The sequence below is a fragment of the Monodelphis domestica genome, chromosome 3 (genome assembly GCF_027887165.1).
Source record: "Monodelphis domestica isolate mMonDom1 chromosome 3, mMonDom1.pri, whole genome shotgun sequence".
NCBI lineage: Eukaryota > Metazoa > Chordata > Mammalia > Didelphimorphia > Didelphidae > Monodelphis > Monodelphis domestica.
In genome coordinates this window covers 446096602-446116948 of record NC_077229.1, presented here as the reverse complement: position 1 = coordinate 446116948, position 20347 = coordinate 446096602, and the positions used below count along the sequence as shown (strand labels likewise).

General features: G+C 39.4%; 1 protein-coding gene across 4 annotated transcripts in view; it reads left to right on the top strand.

Annotated features, from left to right (window-relative positions):
- The window catches only part of RICTOR (RPTOR independent companion of MTOR complex 2), a 156634-nt gene that overhangs the window by 47581 nt on the left and 88706 nt on the right, over nt 1–20347 (top strand). The gene's annotated exons all lie outside the window — the stretch shown is intronic.

Below are 20347 nucleotides of genomic sequence, written 5' to 3'. Positions count from 1 at the left end.
AGAAACTGAATTGTCCTCTTGTTTCTCTTGGCACTAGGTTTATTTGCCCTTCCCTTCTATCATTCTTTATTGTGAAATATCTAACATTTTAATGATGTGATGTAAATGGAGTGTTATTTTAAATTAATTTTGGTATTTCAGGTGAGTAGTTTTCCTGTTTAAAGGAAAAATAATTTTTTAGCATCATTCTTGAAATGCTTCCTTATCTTGTCATGTTTACATTTTTAATATAGAAAATAAATCAACTATTTTTTAAATAAAAGATAAAACTAATTTTAAACTTTCAAAAAAAGATGTAGTATATTGTAGAGTACTTGAATTTTTTAACCTATCATAAGGATACATTTTAAAAAATGTTTAGATTGAAATGCCACAGGTTCAGTTATCTATCTAATAATACATTTTAAAAATAACCTGTTTTCTTGCCACAAAATTAGGACTTTCAATACTGTCATGATTATGAAAACTATGTTCAGTATTACAAATAGCTAATTGATAACACCTTGTCCTTTGAGGCCTCTAATTGGCTATTTTCCCTTTGTTTCCCTGAAGTATACTGATTTAAGTATTAGTTGTTTTTCAAGAATGTAAAAATTAGGCCCAGAGATGGGAAGTCCTGGGTTCAATTCTGGCCTCAAACACTTCCTAGCTGTGTGACCCTGGGCAAGTCATTTTTGCCTAGCCCTTACCACTCTTCTGTCTTACAACCAATACCCAGTATTGATTCTAAGATGGAAAGTAAGGGTTTTTAAATAAAAATAAAAAAAGAATGTAAAAAATATTTCAAAAATAGTATCTAATCTTTGTAGCATTTTTGTTGTAAAACTTTATTCTCTATTGATACCTCTACTATAGTTGAGTAACAATTCAATTTGGTCTTCTATAATTTCTAATATACATTCTTGACCTCGCTGCTTTTTTGCCTACAAATATGTCCATGCCTTTTCCTATTTTCAAAAAACACTCATTTGGTATGTTTATCCCTATCATCAAACTCTTTATCTTTTTCTTCTGCTTTTGTGGCAAAATCCCATGATAAGGTCTCCAATTCATCCCTTCACATGTCCAGGATCATTGCATTACTGCTAGTAGAGAAGTACCTTATGTTCTATTGTGCCACAGTGTATCAGTCTCTGTGTATAATGTTCTCCTGGTTCTGCTCCTTTCACTCTGCATCAATTCCTGGAGGTCGTTCTAGTTCACATGGAATTCCTCCAGTTCATCATTCCTTTGAGCATAATGGTATTCCATCACCATCAGGTACCACAATTTGTTCAGCCATTCCTCAATTGAAGAACCCCCTCATTTTCCAATTTTTTGCCACCACAAAGAGTGCGACTATAAATATTTTTGAACAAGTGTTTATCTCTTTGGGGTATAAACCCAGCAGTGGTATGACTGGATCCTCATCAATCAATTTAACATGTTCTCTTGTTAAATTTATTTTAGTTGGACTGAAATATTTAATAGGTGGTTGCTAGGGATTTAATTTCTAAATCCCAAAATGAACTACTAATGTAAATGGAATTTATGATAGTTTATTTATTTTTTTATTTTTTTAATTTTATAGTATTTTATTTGATCATTTCCATGCATTATTCATTAAAGACAAAGATCATTTTCTTTTCCTCCCCCCCACCCCCGTAGCTGACGCGTGATTTCACTGGGTATCACATGTGTTCTTGATTCGAACCCATTTCCATGTTGTTAATATTTGCATTAGAGTTTCGTTTAGAGTCTCTCCTCTTTCATGTCCCCTCAACCGCTATAGTCAGTCAGTTGCTTTTCCTCGGTGTTTCTACTCCCACAGTTTGTCCTCTGCTTATGGATAGTGTTTTTTCTCCTAGATCCCTGCAGATTGTTCAGGGACATTACACCACCACTAATGGAGAAGTCCATTACGTTCGATTATACCACAGTGTATTAGTCTCTGTGTACAATGTTCTCCTGGTTCTGCTCCTTTCGCTCTGCATCACTTCCTGGACGTTGTTCCAGTCTCCATGGAATTCTTCCACTTTATTATTCCTTTTAGCAAAATAGTATTCCATCACCAACATATACCACAATTTGTTCAGCCATTCCCCAATTGATGGGCATCCCCTCGTTTTCCAATTTTTGGCCACCACAAAGAGCGCAGCTATGAATATTTTTGTACAAGTCTTTTTGTCCATTATCTCTTTGGGGATGATAGTTTATTTTTACAATAGAGGGAAGATATTAAGGAAGAGATAAAAGGGGAGAGTGAGCTCTGGCTTCCTCAGAGCCAGGTAGAAATTGTAAGCCCCAGCTAGGGGAAAGGAGTCTCAAGACAATGGGCCTTTCTGGGAGGTTTACACTTCCAGAAAGGACAAGGAAACTAAGTCAGCCTTTCACTCATCATGGTGACCGACTAAAAGGAAAGCAGTCTGAGGTTTCCTGCACGAGCTCCTCCAGGGGTTCAGTTCCACAGCCAAGTGTCTTCACTCCAAGTCCTCTGAATGTCTGTCTTCCAGTCTCTCCTCCGAGTGACTCTTTTTCATTCTTGATTGATTTCTTCCAGTCCATCTCTGAGTGACTGAATCTTGATCCATCCTTGTGTGCCTCTGTTTCCTCTATTTAAAGACCTTTTTCTCTTGTGTCACCTCCCCTAAATTTTTATGTCTACCAATCACAGCAGACACTCCTCTCCAGGACTGCCTACTCAATGTTTGAAATGGGTGTTCACACAGTTTATATTTATTTAATACCTTTTGTGGTTAGTTAACACCATTTTTGTAGTTAAAATGGGTAGATCTACTTTAAATACTGAGTTAATACTTTGGAGATTAAAATCTAAAAATAGACAGGGGATTACGATTTCACAATAAAGGAAGAGCTAAGTACCTTCATTGTTACAATCAGGGGATAGCCAAATCCAATCTTCACATCTCCAAAGTTACTAGTGATTTCTTAATTGCTAATCTTCATTGCCTTTTCTCAATACTCATCCTTCTTGACCTTTTAGCAGCTTTTGGTACTGTCAATCACCTTCTTGTTCATTGATACTTATTTATCTCTAGGTTTTTAAGAAAATGCACTCTCCTAGTTCTAGAAATTCCTATTGCTGTTATCTTTTACTGTGGGTGTCCCTGAAGACTTGGACTTTAGGCCTTGGACTTTAGGTTCTTCTTGATATGTCGATTTTTGTTTGTTTTGTTTTTTTAAGTGATCTAATATAAACTCTCATGGATTGGATTATCATCTCTACACAGATGATTATCAGATAGAGATACAACTAACCCTAATCTTCACTATCCTACCTTCAACTGTCAACTCAAAATGGGGAGTCCTATTGACATCTTAAGCTCAACATGTCTAAAATAGAACTTAACATCTTCCCCTGCCTTACCCTGATGAAACTTGTTTCTTCCTAAATTCCTTGTTACTGTTGAGAGTACCACCATTGTACCAGTAATCTATACTCAAAACTTAGGTGTCACCCTTAATTCCTCACTATCTCGCATACCCCATCCCCATTGTCTCTCCATATCCAGTCTGTGCCAGGCATTTTGCTAAATACTGGTAGAGAAAGAATTAAAGTCCAAAGAGAGTTCATACTGTCAAGGAGCTCATGATCTAATGAGAGAGACAGCATGCAAATAACTATATATAAACAAGCTATATACGAAAGAAGTTGTAAATAATCAACATTTTCTTTCAGTAGCAAGGAGACCATTAGGTCTGCATTGAAGAATAAATGTGAGGATGGGATGTTATTGTAAGGTATAAGAAAATCTGAAGGGGGGCAGTTATGAATGGCTTTGAATGTTAAACAGAATTTGTGTATTTTATTTCTTGACATAATTAGGAGCTATTAGATTTTTTTTTTTAAGTTAGGAGGTGACAATGGCTAGACCGGAGTTTTTGGAAGATCATTTTGGCAGTTGAGTGGTGGACAGGAGCAGAAAAAGGCTTGTGGCAGGGAAACCAAGCAAGAGGCTATCATAATAGTCCAAGGTAGTGACTGCATCAGAGAAGAGAAGTAGGTATATGAGAGATATTAGGAACATAAAATCCATAGTCCTTGGCAAAAAAGAAAAAATATGTTTGCATATGAAGGATGAGAGAAGGCAGTGACAACTAGATTTTAAGCCCAGGTGACTAGGAGATGTTTGTGTTCTCAGTAGTAATGAGGAAGTTCAGAAAAGGAGTGTTTTTGTGAAAGACATGATCAGTTTTGTGCACTTTAAATTTAAGATCTTTAGAAGACATCCACTTTTGAGATGTCTAATAGGCAACTGGAAATGTGAGTCTGGAGGTTCAAAGAGAGGTTTGGAATAGATGAGTAGGTTTGAGGATCATCAGAATAGAATTGATAATTGAAGCCAAAGGAGCTTGATGAGATCACCAATTGAAATAATGTAGAGCAATGATGGTGAACCTATGACACAGGTGCCAATGTGCAATATGCAGCGTGTTGTCTGTGGACACACAGCCACTACCACTTCCATTCCCCTTCCCGCCTCCCCCAATTTGTTACTAGAAACTAGGACTCAGGTGGAGCTGCTCCCTTCCCCCTCTTCACTGTGACTATTGACATTTTTTTCACATCTCTACCCTCTGCCCAGCATCTTAATGGGGAACGTTCTTCTTCCCTTTGTGGGGTAAAGAATAGGGCCGGATGCACCCAGCACTCAGTGCAGGGGAGGGGCACAGCATGAGGTCTGGGGGCGGATGGGTAGGAGGGACCTGGCACTCTGTCTCTTAAAGGTTAACCATCACTGGTATAGAGGGATAAGAGGATCTAGAACAGAGCTGAATCTGGCTGATGAAGATCCAGCAAAGGAGGCTAAGAAGAAGCTTGTCCTTTCAAGAAGCTTGTCCTTTCTTTTTTCCCTCTCTCCCTTCCTCCCTTCCTCCCTTCCTCTTTCTCTTTCCTTTCCCTTCCTCATGTTCTGATAGAGAGCTCCCCCAGCATCTCAGTAATGTTAATCATCAACCCAAGTAGTTGGGGTCCCCTATTATTCATTTCCACAGCATATCCAGAATCTCTATCCTAGGATCATAGTTGGATACAAGACTCCAAGAAAGCCCTTGGCCATGAAACTTGCCCAGAAGAAGAGGGGTTGAGTTTTCATACATTTAAAACACACTGGTACCAGAACTGCCCGGTCTCCAAGACATAGCCCATCCTGCTAAGGAACTTCTAGACCTCCCTCTGTCTGTTTGCCCTCACCCCTGACCCTGACCCCATTTGTTTTTTGGAGGGGAGACTTTTAAAGATAGTGTAGTTTGGTCCCAAGGTGGTTTATATATACCATCCTTTCTCTATTCTTTGTAACATACATGCACCTACAGTATGAACCCAACACATGTTTATAGTTCATTCTGTCTGTATACTAAGCTTTACCATAGTTTCCAGGATAAGAGGAAAAGGAGAACCAGGAGAGAATAATCTTCTGAAAACCTAGAAGGAAGCTTAAGGGGAAAAGAATATTTGATTGTGACTGCAGATGATTGAAAAAAGATGATGATTGAAAAAAAATAATATTAAAATTGGCAATTTAAAGATCATTAATGATTTTGGCAAGAGCAATTTTGATTGACTTGATAAACTCAAAAGCTAGGTAATAGAGGATGAAGACAGTGAGAGGAGTAGAAGTGGAAGCACTTAACAGTTGATGGCATTCTCAAGGTGTTTAGTCTTTTTTAAGTCAAGTGAGCTATGGGACAGTAGTATTGGGGATTGATTAGTGATACAGAGAAAGGCAAAAAGGAATGCACACTATAGTTAGGGGGAGACATATATGTAACTATGTGTAAGCATATAAGTACAGGATAAAATAAGAGCAGAAGGAAGACATTAACATTAAACTAGTATTGATATAATCAGTTTGAGTTTTATGTTATTCACTTATTTGTATATCTAAGAAATCTATCAAAAGCAAGTAGCAAAAGTTTGATTTAAAATTTGTTTGCCCTAGTGTAATGATGGCGAACTTTTTAGAGACCAAGTGCCAAAACTGCAACCCTCATACTGCATGTGAGCCCCCTGCCTTATCCCAGATAGGGGAGGGAGGAACCACTCCCATTGGGCTTCTGGGCAGAGGGGCTGGTCATGTGAGAAATGTCCTCAGGCTCACTTGGAGAGGGGGAGGGTAGCAGCCCCTTAAGGCACAAGTGCCATAGATTCACCAACATGACCCTAGTGCTGGGGTCCCCAAACTTTTTTTTTTAATAATATTTTATTTGATCATTTCCAAGCATTATTCATTAAAGACAAAGATCATTTTCTTCCCCCCCACCCCCCATAGCCGACGTGTGATTCCACTAGGTATCACATGTGTTCTTGATTTGAACCCATTGCCATGTTGTTAGTATTTGCATTAGAGTGTTCGTATAGAGTCTCTCCTCTGTCATGTCCCCTCAACCGCTGTAGTCAGGCAGTTGTTTTTCCTCGGTGTTTCTACTCCCACAGTTTGTCCTCTGCTTATGGATAGTGTTTTCCCCCTAGATCCCTGCAGATTGTTCAGGGACATTACACCGCCACTAATGGAGAAGTCCATTCTGTTCGATTATACCACAGTGTATTAGTCTCTGTGTACAATGTTCTCCTGGTTCTGTTTCTCTCTCTCTGCATCACTTCCTGGAGGTCGTTCCAGTCTCCATGGAATTCCTCCACTTTATTATTCCTTTTAGCACAATAGCCATTCCCCAATTGATGGACATCCCCTCATCCAATTTTTGGCCACCACAGAGAGCTCAGCTATGAATATTCTTGTACAAGTCTTTCCCCCCATTATCTCTTTGGGTTACAAACCCAGCAGTGCTATGGCTGGATCAAAGGGTAGACTTTCTTTTATCGCCCTTTGGGCATAGTTCCAAATTGCCTTCCAGAATGGTTGGATCAATTCACAACTCCACCAGCAATGAATTAATGCCCCTACTTTGCCATATTCTCTCCAGCATTCACTGCTTTCCTCTGCCAATCTGCTAGGTATGAGGTGATACCTCAGAGTTGTTTTGATTTGCATCTCTCTGTTTATAAGAGATTTAGAACACTTCTTCATGTGCTTATTAATAGTTTTGATTTCTTTATCTGAAAACTGCCTATCCATGTCCCTTGCCCATTTATCAATTGGAGAATGGCTTGATTTTTTGTGCAATTGATTTAGTTCTTTATAAATTTGAGTAATTAAACCTTTGTCAGAGGTTTCTATGAAGATTTTTCCCAACTTGTTGTTTCCCTTCTGATTTTAGTTACGTTGGTTTTGTTTGTACAAAAGCTTTTTAAAATGATGTAGTCGAAATTATTTATTTTACATTTTGTGATTCTTTCTATGTCTTGCTTGGTTTTAAAGTCTTTCCCCTCCCAAAGGTCTGACATATATACTATTCTGTGTTTACCCGATTTACTTATGGTTTCCTTCTTTATGTTTAAGTCTTTCACCCATTTTGAATTTATCTTGTAGGTTGTGAGGTGTTGATCAATTCCTAATCTCTCCCACACTGTCTTCCAATTTTCCCAGCAGTTTTTATCGAATAGTGGATTTTTGTCCCCAAAGCTGGGATCTCTGGGTTTATTGTATACTGTCTTGCTGAGGTTGCTTGCCCCCAGTCTATTCCACTGATCCTCCTTTCTGTCTCCTAGCCAGTACCAAATTGTTTTGATGACTGCTGTTTTGTAATATAGTTTGAGGTCTGGGACTGCAAGGCCCCCATCATTTGTGATTTTTTTCATTATTTCCCTGGGTATCCTTGATCCTTTGTTATTCCAAATGAACTTTGTTATGGTTTTTTCTAAATCAGTAAAGAAATTTTTTGGAAGTTCAATGGGTATGGCACTAAATAGATAAATAAGTTTGGGTAGGAGGGTCATTTTTACTATATTGGCTCGTCCTACCCATGAGCAGTTAACGTTTTTCCAATTGCTCAAGTCTAGTTTTAGTTGTGTGGAGAGTGTTTTGTAGTTGTGTTCATATAGTTCTTGTGTTTGTCTTGGGAGATCGATACCTAGGTATTTTATTTTGTCTAAGGTGATTTTTTAAAAAAAATAATTTTCATTTGATCATTTCCAAGCATTATTCATTAGAAACAAAGATCATTTTCTCCCCCCCCCCCCCCCCAGCTGACGCGTGATTCCATTGGGTTTCACATGTGTTCTTGATTCAAACCCATTTCCATGTTGTTGGTATTTGCACTAGATTATTCATTTAGAGTCTCTCCTCAGTCATTTCCCCTCAGCCCCTGTAGTCAAGCAGTTGCTTTTCCTCGGTGTTTTTACTCCCACAGTTTATCCTCTGCTTGTGGATAGTGTTTTTTAGATCCCTGCAAGTTGTTTTAGGACATTGCATTGACCCTAATGGAGAAGTCTATTACCTTCGATTGTACCACAGTGTATCAGTCTCTGTGTACAATGTTCTACTAGTTCTGCTCCTTTCACTCAGCATCACTTCCTGGAGGTCGTCCCAGTCTCCGTGGAATTCCTCCACTTTATTATTCCTTTTAGCACAATAATATTCCATCACCAACAGATACCACAATTTGTTCAGCCATTCCCCAATTGAAGGGCATCCCCTCATTTTCCAATTTTTGGCCATGACAAAGAGTGCAGCTATGAATATTCTTGTACAAGTCTTTTTGCTTATTATCTCTTTGGGGTACAAACCCAGCAGTGCTATGGCTGGATCAAAGGGCAGACATTATTTTATCGCCCTTTGGGCATAGTTCCAGATTGCCCTCCAGAATGGTTGGATCAATTCACAACTCCACCAGCAATGAATTAAGTGTCCCTACTTTTCCGCATCCCCTCCAGCATTCATTACTTTCCATAGCTGTCATGTTAGCCAATCTGTTAGGTGTGAGGTGATACCTCAGAGTTGTTTTGATTTGTATCTCTCTGATTATAAGAGATGTAGAGCACTTTTTCATGTGCTTATTAATAGTTTTGATTTCTTTGGCTGAGAACTGCCTGTTCATGTCCCTTGCCCATTTATCAATTGGAGAATGGTTTGAATTTTGTACAATTGATTTAGTTCTTTGTAAATTTGAGTAATTAAACTTTTGTCAGAGGTTTTTATGAAGATTGCTTCCCAATTTGTTGCTTTCCTTCTGAATTTAGTTACATTGGTTTTGTTTGTACAAAAGCTTTTTAAATTGATGTAATCGAAGTTATTTATTTTACATTTTGTGACTCTTTCTATATCTTGCTTGGTTTTAAAGTCTTTTCCTTCCCAAAGGTCTGACAAATATACTATTCTGTGTTTGCCTAATTTTCTTATAGTTTCCTTCTTTATGTTCAAGTCATTCACCCATTTTGAATTTATCTTGGTGTAGGGTGTGAGGTGTTGATCAATTCCTAATCTCTCCCACATTGTCTTCCAATTTTCCCAGCAGTTTTTATCGAATAGTGGATTTTTGTCCCCAAAGCTGGGGTCTTTGGGTTTATCGTATACTGTGTTGCTGAGGTTTCTTGCCCCCAGTCTATTCCACTGATCCTCCTTTCTGTCTTTTAGCCAGTACCAAATTGTTTTGATGACTGCTGCTTTGTAATATAGTTTGAGAACTGGCACTACAAGGCCCCCTTCCTTTGTATTTTTTTTCATTATTTCCCTGGGTATCCTTGATCCTTTGTTATTCCAAATGAACTTTGTTATGGTTTTTTCTAAATCAGTAAAGAAATTTTTTGGAAGTTCCATGGGTATGGCACTAAATAGATAGATAAGTTTGGGTAGGAGGGTCATTTTTACTATATTGGCTCGTCCTACCCATGAGCAGTTAATGTTTTTCCAATTGCTCAAGTCTAGTTTTAGTTGTGTGGAGAGTATTTTGTAGTTGTGTTCATATAGTTCTTGTGTTTGTCTTGGGAGATAGATTCCTAGGTATTTTATTTTGTCTAAGGTGATTTTGAGTTTTTGCTGCTGAGCTGTGTTGGAGATGTATAGAAATGCTGATGACTTATACGGGTTTATTTTGTATCCTGCAACTTTGCTAAAGTTGTTGATTATTTCAATTAGCTTTTTGGTTGAATCTCTAGGATTCTTGAAGTAGATCATCATGTCATCTGCAAAGAGCGATAACTTGGTCTCCTCCTTGCCTATTTTGATGCCTTCAATTTCTTTTTCTCTAATTGCTACTGCTAGTGTTTCTAGTACAATGTCAAATAGTAGAGGTGATAATGGGCATCCTTGTTTCACTCCTGATCTTATTGGGAATGCATCTAGTTTATCCCCATTGCAGATGATATTAGCTGATGCTTTTAGATATATACTGTTTATTATTTTTAGGAACGATCCTTCTATTCCAATGCTTTCTAGTGTTTTTAATAGGAATGGATGTTGTATTTTATCAAAGGCTTTTTCTGTGTCTATTGAGATAATCATGTGGTTCTTGTTGATGTGGTCAATTATGTGAATGGTTTTCCTAATATTGAACCAGCCCTGAATCCCTGGTATAAATCCTACTTGATCATGGTGGATGACCCTTCTGATCACTTGCTGGAGTCTTTTTGCTAGTATCCTATTTAAGATTTTTGCATCTATATTCATTAGGGAGATTGGTCTATAATTTTCTTTCTCTGTTTTTGGCCTGTCTGGCTTTGGAATCAGTACCATGTTTGTGTCATAAAAGGAGTTTGGTAGAACTCCCTCTTTGCTTATTATGTCAAATAGTTTGTATAGTATTGGGATTAACTGTTCTCTGAATGTTTGATAGAATTCACTTGTGAATCAGTCGGGCCCTGGGGATTTTTTCTCTGGGAGTTCTTTGATGGCCTGTTGGATTTCATTTTCTAATATGGGATTATTTAAGAATTCTATTTCTTCTTCTGTTAGTCTAGGCAGTTTGTATTTTTGTATATATTCATCCATATCACCTAAATTGGTGTATTTATTGCCATATAATTGGGCAAAGTAATTTTTAATGGTTGCCTTAATTTCCTCTTCATCGGAGGTGATGTCCCCCTTTTCATCTTTTTTTTTTAGCTTTTAACAATTTAATTTTAATATAAATATGGTCTAAGAAAGAAATGAGGAGGGAAGGAAATAGAAAAATATTTCCTAGCCTATCACCCTAATCTTTTTTTTAAAATATATTTTATTTGATCATTTCCAAGCATTAGTCGTTAAAGACATAGATCATTTTCTTTTCCTCCCCCTCACCTCCCCTCCCCCCACCATAGCCGACGCGTAAATCCACTGGGCATTAGATGTTTTCTTGATTTGAACCCATTGCTTTGTTGATAATATTTGCATTAGAGTGTTCATTTAGAGTCTCTCCTCTGTCATGTCCCCTCAACCGCTGTATTCAGGCAGTTGCTTTTCCTCGGTGTTTCCACTCCCATAGTTTATCCTTTGCTTATGAATAGTGTTTTTTTCTCCTGGATCCCTGCAAATTGTTCAGGGCAGGGACATTACACCGCCATTAATGGAGACGTCCATTACGTTCGATTATACCACAGTGTATTAGTCTCTGTGTACAATGTTCTCCTGGTTCTGCTCCTCTCGCTCTGCATCACTTCCTGGAGGTCGTTCCATTCTCCATGGAACTCCTCCACTTTATTATTCCTTTTAGCACAATAGTATTCCATCACCAACATATACCACAATTTGCTCAGCCATTCCCCAATTGATGGGCTTCCCCTCGTTTTCCAGTTTTTGGCCACCACACCCCTTTTCATCTTTGATGCTGTTAATTTGCTTTTCTTCTTTACTTTTTTTAATTAGATTGACCAGTAATTTGTTTATTTTGTTTGTTTTTTCAAAGTACCAGTTTCTTGTCTTATTTATCAAATCAATGGTTCTATCACTTTCGATTTTATTAATTTCTCCCTTAATTTTCAGGATTTCTAGTGTGGTTTTCTTCTGGGGGTTTTTAATTTGATTGCTTTTGAATTTTTTTATTTGCATTTCCAATTGATTGATCTCTGCTCTCCCTAGTTTGTTAATATATGCACTCAGGGATATGAATTTACCTCTGATTACTGTTTTGGCTGCATCCCAAAGGTTTGAAAGGATATCTCGCCGTTGTCATTTTCCTCGATGAAATTATTGTTTCTATGATTTCTTCTCTAACTAAACTATTTTGGAATATCATATTTGTAAATCTTGAAATTTCTCAGACTTGTGAATGTTAAAAATTTCCACATTGGGGAATTCTCCATTGGAACAATTCCTTACTGGGACCAGTCCCCATCTAAAATGTGAGAACTCTACTTGGATCAGAAATGAGAGGACCTCTACTCCACCTGTACTTAAGACTGCTTTAGGGGAGAAAACTCCTTGCTAAACAATGAGGGTACTTGGGCCCATACTTATAGTGAGGCAAATAGTTCTTTAAGCCATGCCTTTTTAGAAGTAATACAACGGGGTGCTAAGTACCTATTAAAGTCCAGGCAACTTGTAAACTTGCCAGGAGGAAAGAGGTGAAAACTTATTCAGAAGTTTTTTCTGGTTCAAACTTACTAAAGGGATTAGTCGACCCAGCAGTGTTTTTTCTGGTACAAACTTACTAAAGGGATTAATCGACTCAGCAGTGTTTTTAGAATGGGTTGTCCTTTGGAAAACGTCTACTGTGATTGGTAGATGTAAGGACTTAGGGGAGGTGACATAGGAGAAAAACCCCCTATATGAGAAAAAGCAGAAGCTCCTATAAAAATCCTTTTGAGGAAGATCTCTTATGAGGAATCCTTTTGGAGGATCTCTTGAGAAAGGCTCTGGGGAAGGGAAGCTCTTGGAGGACAATCTCTAAGGAGGTCTCGCTGGAGCTCCTCTGAGGGGACTCTCTCCCTCTGGAGGCTCTTGAGAGAGGCCCTTTGAAACAGTCTCTGGCTGGAAGGCTCTTAGAGGAGGACTCTGGCTGGACCTCTCTCTGAGGAGACTCTGTCACTAGAATACTTGCTTAGACAGACCTCTTGGTGAGTGATAAAGGACTGACTGACTGATATCTCTCTTAAGACTCAGGTCTAGGCCATGTTGGCTTAAGGCCCTTCAGACTTATTTCCTTTTTCTCTCTTTTCTTTAATTCCTCAATTGTATTATTAATTAAATTCTCTATAAAACCCAGTTGACTTGGGTATATTCATAATTGGGAATATTTCCCTGGCGACCACCTTATATTTGATTTAAAACCAAGACACTGTAGTGAAACATATTTTCTGCCGTCACAAATTTACTCATCCACTCTTATATCCATCTTCCACTATTTTACTCACTACAGTTTATACCCTTAACTGTTTTAACTGCCACAGTTTATGGCAGACAACTATTTCAAATATAACAGTTTATGGCTTCAACTATTTTAAATGTTACATATTGTTTAATTTCCAATTAGTTTTTGATTTGGTTTTCTACGTCCCAAACTTTTTACACAGGGTGCCAGTTCACCTTTCCTCAGACCGTTGGAGGGCCGGACTATAAAAACAAGTATAAACAAATATGTATACCGCTATCTGGGATAGTGGAGGCTGTAGCGCTGACTGTAATGGGCCTGTCACACCTTGCACAGGCCCATCACCGCTACCACTATACTGGGCAGCAGTATACACAGTGTGGAATCCCCTACCCCAGATCTCCGCTCACCAAACTGACATCTTCCATTGTGAGGCCACATAATCCTTTGCGCAGTGCCTGGTTCTCATTCAGTTACTCTCAGAACAAGGCGTCATGCAAAGGATTATGTCACTGGAAGTAGTACTGTATGTGAGTGACGCCACCACATACAGGGCTCCTCTCACTGATCACCAATGAAAGAAGTGCCCCTTCTGGAAGTGCGGTGGGGACTGCATGTGGCCTAGTGCCTTGAAGTTTTATAAAGCTTGCATTTGAGCCTTAAACTACCATATTAGATAGGCACTACAGAAACAATTAGCTCTTCTTTATGTTAAGAAAATCTGCTAATCATTTGCTCTTATTAAGCTGTTCTGTTTCTTTTAAGGCCTTTAATACCACTGGTAAATATGATTACATTTTCCATCTATATTGCATTTCAGTCAATCAGTGTGTGTGCCAGGCACATGTGCTGAGCTCTAGATATACAAAGACAAGTTAGTACATCAACGCCTGCCTTTTAAGGAGCTTATATTGGTTAGAGCGACTCTTCAAATGCGCATTGCGCCTCGCCATCGAAAACACGCCCAGGCAGCTCGCACATTTTACAACGTGAGTCGTCTTAGAGATCCATCTTATTTGCAAACATTCCAGTCCTGCCTGGAGGACAAGCTGTCTGCCAAGGGACCACTCACTGGAAGCTGAACCGAGAAATGGAACCAGTTCAGAGACGCAGTGAAGGAAACATCAAAGGCAGTCCTAGGCCCCAAATAACTCAACCACCAGGACTGGTTCGACGAGAACAACACTGCTATTGAAGACCTATTGAGCAAAAAGAACAAAGCCTTTATGAAGTGGCAAAATAACCCAAACTCTGTTCCTAAAAAGGACAGATTCAAGTCTCTCCAAGCCATGGCGCAGTGTGAGATCAGGAAGATGCAAGACCGATGGTGGGAAAAAAAGGCAGAAGAAATCCAGCGTTTTGCTGATACGAAAAACTACAAACAATTTTTCAGTGCGCTCAAGACTGTCTATGGGCCATTAAAACCCACCACCACTCCCTTGCTATCCTCTGATGGTGACACTCTCATAAAAGATAAAAAAAGGCATCAGCAACAGGTGGAAAGAAGACTTCAGTCAGCTTCTCAACCGACCCTCTTCAGTTGACTAAAGCGCCCTTGACCAGATCCCCCAAAACCGCACCATTGAACAACTTGACGTCCCTCCTTCAATAGAGGAAGTTCAAAAAGCCATTCAACAAATGAGTGTAGTCAAGGCACCCGGTAAAGACGGGATCCCAACCGAGGTGTACAAGGGCTTAAATGGAAAGGCACTCCAGGCATTCCACATAGTGCTGACCAGCATATGGGAAGAGGAAGACATGCCCCCAGAATTCAGAGATGCCTCCATTGTAGCCCTATATAAGAACAAAGGCTCACAAGCAGCCTGTGATAACTACAGAGGCATCTCACTACTCTCCATTGCTGGAAAGATCCTTGCCTGTGTTATACTCAACAGACTCCTGTCATCTGTTTCAGAGCAGAACCTGCCTGAATCACAATGTGGCTTCTGACCAGATCGCAGCACCATTGACATGGTTTTCTCGGTGAGGCAAATGCAGGAAAAATGCCTTGAGCAGAACCTGAGTCTCTACATTGTCTTCATAGACCTGACAAAGGTGTTCGACACAGTGAACAGGGACGCATTGTGGGTGGTCCTGAGCAGGCTCGGTTGCTTAGCAAAATTCGTCAAACTGATCCAGCTCTTTCATGAAGATATGGACAGGGGAAGTCCTATCTGGTGGAGAGACTTCAGATCGCTTCAACATCTCCAATGGCGTGAAACAAGGTTGTGTCCTTGCTCCGGTGCTATTTAACCTATTTTTCACCCAAGTATTACGACGTGCTGTGATGGATCTAAATCTGGGCATCTACGTCAAATACCGACTGGATGGCTCACTATTTGACCTTCGCCGCCTGACTGCAAAAACAAAGACAACAGAGAGACTCATCCTGGAAGCTCTCTTTGCAGATGACTGTGCTCTCATGGCCCACAAAGAAAATCATCTTCAAACCATTGTCGACAGGTTCTCCACCGTAACAAAACTGTTTGATCTGACTATCAGCCTCAGCAAAACAGAGGTGCTGTTCCAACCTGCACCAGGGAGGCCAACGAACCAGCCGTGCATTCCAATCGAAGGCACGCAGCTTTCTAACGTCAACACTTTCAAGGACCTGGGCAGCACCATCGCCAACGACGGGTCCCTAGACCACGAGATTAATGCCAGGATCCAAAAGGCCAGCCAGGCACTTGGGCGGCTGCGCTTCAAAGTCCTCCAACCCAGCGGTGTAAGCACTGCGACGAAGCTCAAAGTGTATAATGCAGTGGTCCTCAGCTCGCTCCTGTACGGTTGCGAGACATGGACACTGTACCAGAAGCACATGAAACAGCTGGAGCAATTCCACCAACGCTCCCTCCGGTCAATCATGAGGACCCGATGGCAGGACCGAATCACCAACCAGGAAGTCCTTGACAGAGCCAACTCCACCAGCATCGAAGTCCTGGTCCTCAAAACCCAGCTACGATGGTCTGGACACGTCATCCGCATGGACCCCCAGCGAATACCAAGACAGGTATTCTATGGTGAACTGTCAGCTGGACTCAGGAAACAAGGCCGACCAAAGAGAAGATTCAAGGATCAGCTAAAGTCCAACTTGCAGTGGGCTGGCATGACACCAAAGCAACTAGAACTCGCTGCCTCTGACAGAAGCTGCTGGCGAACCCACATTCACTATGCTGCCACCACCTTTGAAGATGAGCGACATCGACGTCTTGCTGCTGTGCGTGAACGCCGACACCACGCCACAACCGCACCTCCCATAACAACTGGCGCCTCATGCCCCATGTTCCACACACTGTGCGCCTCAGCCTTTGGACTCCAAAGCCACATGAGGGTACATCAATAGATGATAATGCACAAAGACAATAGTCATTCTTGGTCACAGAGAGACTACCACTATACTATTCTAATATGCACTTATAAAAATACATTAAATAGGCATACAGACATGTGAGATGTTCAGGGAGGAATGACACTTCTGGTGTAAGGGCTTGCTGAGCCCTTTTCTCACTTGGGATTCCAAGAAGTTATAACATGCACAGTGGTTACACCCTGGTAAAACTGTTTAGGCAAACAGGCAGGTAACAAACTTCAAAAACATGGGTGAATTAGGGGATGTCTACCCCAAGCATGTGAAAACTTCCCCCAGCAGAATGGGTAGATGAGAACAATTTATTTCAATAGACATGAAAATAACTGAAGCAGGTGCTGTGGAGTTCTTAGAGCTTGGTCAAACATGGAAGATACCAAGGCATTCATGACCATCACCAGTCATCCTGACTTGTCTTGCTACTGGCCTTTGATGACTCTGGAAGAGAGAAAGGCTAATAACTTTGAGCAACTCTGCCTCACTTAAATCCAATTCTTTCACATCAGGGTATAATTCGGTGATGTCACTGGTCCTCTTCAAAATGAAAGACCAACAACAATATAGGCACACATCTGATAAATACAAGTTTTATGAGGTGATGCTCTTATCAGATGGAGAGAAATCAGCAAAGGCCTTGTGAAGAGGGTTTCATTTGAAGTGAGTCTTGAAATTAAGAATTCTCAAGAGGCAAAAATGAGGAGGGTTATGTATTCTGGTGACCTGGCTAGCCATTTTGCAAAGATAGTGAGAGAAGTTTGAACATGATGTGTATGGAACAAGTACACTAGTATGACTGGATTGTAGAATTTTGGCAGAGGATTAAGAATCCTGGAAGAGTAATAGAAAGGAACCATTTGATTTAAGAGATTTTCAGAAACAGATTTGTATTGTTATCTCGTGTTTTTATGTTACCTATACTTCCCCTCGAATGTCTCCTGCCAGAGAGCCATCTGTTATTAACAATTATTTTTTTAAAAAGAAATAAGAAAAAACATTTAGCAAAACCAATTAATGCACCAAAAATAAAAACTAATTTGACATGCAATATTCCACACCTATGACTCTACAAAGGAACAAAAGTCGTATCAAAATTCACATTTTTTTTAAACACTTACTTTCTGTGTATTGGTTCCCAGGAAGAAGATCAGTAAGAGTTAGGCAATGGGAATTAGGTGACTTGCCCAAGGTCACAAAGCTAGGGAAGTGTTTGAGTCCGGATTTGAACTCCACCTTTAGGCTTGGCTCTCAAACCATAGAGCTACTTAGTGACTTCCCCCATCCACTTATCTTCGCAGCATAACTGTTTTTAGTTATTTTGTATTCATTCTTTCAATCTATATTGTCACCAATATCACATATATCGTTTTCCTCTGATTATTTTATATCAGTTCTTTTAAGTCTTTCCATCCTTTTCTGTTTTGTCATATTTATTCTTTCAGAAAACATGGTAATACTTCATTATATTCACATGCTACCATTTATTTAGCTATTTCCCAGTTGATGGGCATTCACTGTTTCCATTATTTTTGGCACAACAAATTTGCTATATACAATAAAATGCTATAAATATTTTGATATATATGGAGTCTTTTTTATCTTTGCCAACAGTCTCCTTGAGGTATATGGCTAGACTAGTTATTTTCTCAGCGTAACTTCAAATAGCTTTCCAGAATGGTTATAGCAATCATTGCTCTACCAACAATGCCTTAGCTTGTGAACATGTTTTTCCAAAATTCATTCCACATTGACCACTCTAGTCTTTTGGTCAGTTGGATATGAAGTGGAATTTCAAGGTAATTTTGATATACATTTTTCATAGTAATTTGGAGTAATTTCATTTAGTTGTTAATGGTTTGTAGTTTTTTTTTCCTTGAACTGTTTGTTCTTTGACCATTATCTGTTGGAGAATTTGAAAAGATTAAATGCCAGCTTTGAGTTTATATTTAATTCTAGAGGTATTAGTGAGCCACTGGAGCTTATTTACTATGTAGAGGGAGGAGGTACAGATAAACATTCAGACCTGTCCTTTAGAAAAATTACTTGAGTGGCTGTACTTGAAGATGAATTGAGGAGCAGAGAACAAATAGGAGGATATTGCAGGTGAGGAGTAAAGAAGGCCAGAATTTGAGAATTTATTCTTTAGTAACCTCAAAGCGGGACTGACTGCCTCAGGGTGTTTAGATAGAGCCACAGTTGGGGGGACTTGGGTTTAAATTTGTCTTCAGACAAATTTGCCTGTGTGACCCCAGGCAAGTCATAACTTCTATTGCCTAGGCCTTACCACTCTTCTGCGTTAGAATTTTAAGACAGAAGGCAAGGGTTTAAAAAACAAACAGAACTGGACAGTTTCCAGCATACTTTGTGTAGTCTGATCTAGCTGCTTTTCCCATCTCATTTACCATTCCATTTTACTTTTGAAATTCAGATTCAGGGGGCAGCTGGGTGGCTCAGTGGATTGAGAATCAGGCTCAGAGATGGGAAATCCTGGGTTCAAATTTGGCTTCAGACACTTCCTAGCTTCTGCCTTCGAACCAATACACAGTATTGATTCTAAGATAGAAGGTAAGGGTTTACACACACACACACACACACACACACACACACACACACAAATGCAAATTCAAACTATATTTGATTTTACTCATTTCCAAAATTAAGGCTTAAGATCCTTGTTAAACTTAAATGATTCTGTTTCATAATAGGAATGTAAATAGAACCTCATTCATGAATTTGTTGGTCTTCTCTGCTTCTGTGTTAGATCAGTGTTTTATCCTATCTTGGCCATGATACTTATGTTCAAGTACTTCTACAACATTAGAGTGAATGCAGAGTACAATGCAATGAGCTAAGGGGAAATGTAAAGATAAATAAGACAGATCAATGGCAAGGGTTCCCCATACCTACAAACAGAGGCAGATTAGCTAGAGTGTAACAGGTAGGCAGGAAGATTTGGATTCAAATACCACTGCCAACACTTAGTAGTGCTATGCTTATCTCCAAGGTCAGTTTCCTTGTTAAAATTAATCTTGGAGACTTATTTTTAATTATAATTATTTTTTGTTAAAAGAGAGACAGAAAATTATTACCAGATCTTTCTAACAACCAAAATCTCCCAGCTGTACTGTGCTTCATTAGTTCCCAGATTCCCAACTGGCCCTGTTCCATTTACAAGCAGGACAAGGGGGTCCAGCAAGCCAAATGGTCAGGCCAGTTAAATTAAGTTCAGAAAGGTCAGCCAAAGAGAGAGTTTGCATTCAGGAAGGGACTCTAGCCAAAAAGAGATCTTGCTCCCCATTCAGCCTGTCACTTATAATATGGCCAGTGACTTTACTCTTCTTTGCTTTTTAATGGAGGCAGTCTGGGTCATGAGTCCTGACCTCTAGGAACATAATCCTGCTAGGCAGTGGCTTTTTCCAGCCCATTCAGGAAGTCAGGGCTTCAGTTGGCTTTGTGGTCTTTCCCCTCACATGACTTGGCAGTCTTTCTTAATGTGTATGCAACAGATAAGGGGTTATATTTTTTGTTAATTTAACACATCCTCTTTGCTAAATATAATCAATAACATTAGTAAAACCTTCCTTGCATGGTTGTTACGAGTCTTAACTAGGATATGTGATGTGTGTGTAAGTAAAGGACTTTGCAAACCTTAGAGTATATAAATATTTACTATCATCATCATTTGTCCAGAGAATTCTATGTGATAAAAATTTCTATATAAATAATACAAAAAACTCTTAAATAGCTAGTAGTATCAATATACACCAGAACTAACAGCCTAAATCTTCCAAAGCACAGCTGTTCTATTCTTTTGCAGGGTTCCTTTCAAAGACTAACAACTTTTTCCATTTGTAGTAA